General features: G+C 37.3%; 1 protein-coding gene across 4 annotated transcripts in view; it reads right to left on the bottom strand.

The window, feature by feature from the left end:
* Nucleotides 1-503: 503 nt before the first annotated feature.
* LOC122268078 (uncharacterized) overlaps nucleotides 504-966 on the bottom strand; it is a 19099-nt gene continuing 18636 nt past the window's right edge. For all 4 annotated transcript variants that reach the window (XM_086546949.1, XM_043038337.2, XM_043038336.2 and 1 more), the window contains exon 6: nucleotides 504-966. This exon is cut by the window's right edge and continues 1486 nt beyond it. The gene's annotated coding sequence lies outside the window, so the exon portion shown is untranslated.

The raw sequence follows: 966 nt of genomic DNA, 5'->3' as shown, positions 1-966 counted from the left end.
ACACACACACATGCACACACACACACACTCACACCCACACCCACACCCACACCCACACCCACACCCACACCCACGACCACGCACACGCATATATCATTAATTATAGATATTATACATTATATATGGATAATCAAGATGAAGCGTGGTTACAATTATGCAATGGAGAATTCTATAAACTTGCATATGAGATTAGTATTTCATAGATCAATTCTTCCATGATATAAAAACAATTAAAAACGAATCCTTACCATGTTCATTTATTTGTGTATGCATATAAGGGAGGGAGGAAGGGAGGGAAGGAGGGAGGGAGGGAGGGAGGGAGGGAGGGAGGAGGAAGGGAGGAAGGAAGGAAGGAAGGAAGGAAGGAAGGAAAAGGAAGGAAGGAAGAAGAAGAAAGAAGAAGGAAGAAGGAAAGAAGAAGAGAAGAAGAAGAAGAAAGATGGAAAGAAGAAAGAGGAGAAAGAAGAAAGAAAGAAAGAAAGATGAAAGAAAGAAAGAAAGAAAGAAAGAAAGAAGGAAGAAAGAAAGAAAGAAAGAAAGAAAGAAAGAAAGAAAGAAAGAAAGAAAGAAAGAAAGAAAGAAAGAAAGAAAGAAAGAAAGAAAGAAAGAAAAGAAGGAAGGATGGAAGGAAGGGAGGAAGGAAGGAAGGAAAGGAAGGAAAATTGAAAGGATGGAAAGAAGGAAGGAAGGAGCGAGAGCAAGAGTGAGATTAAAAACAACATCAAGAACAAAAATGACAATATGAAAGAGAATAGTGAGCTTGTCAGTGTCAGCCTGCACGTGTTTCTGAATAAGTATATGAGTCTGTGCATGTGAAGTGAAGTTCAAATCATCATCATATATATGTAAAATCATGTCTCTTATAACATCTCTGAATTCTCCATACATACAAAGTGAGCTTTTGAGGTACGAAGGAGTTTTTCCATTTGTGTTTCTCTTCATCTAAATTTTCTATATATAATGCAT

The sequence above is a fragment of the Penaeus japonicus genome, unplaced genomic scaffold (assembly GCF_977035675.1).
Source record: "Penaeus japonicus unplaced genomic scaffold, GWHDUDI00000001_assembly GWHDUDI00000018, whole genome shotgun sequence".
Classification (NCBI taxonomy): Eukaryota; Metazoa; Arthropoda; class Malacostraca; order Decapoda; family Penaeidae; genus Penaeus; species Penaeus japonicus.
Note: the sequence above shows the minus strand (reverse complement) of the source record. Positions and strands in the feature narration are given on the sequence as shown.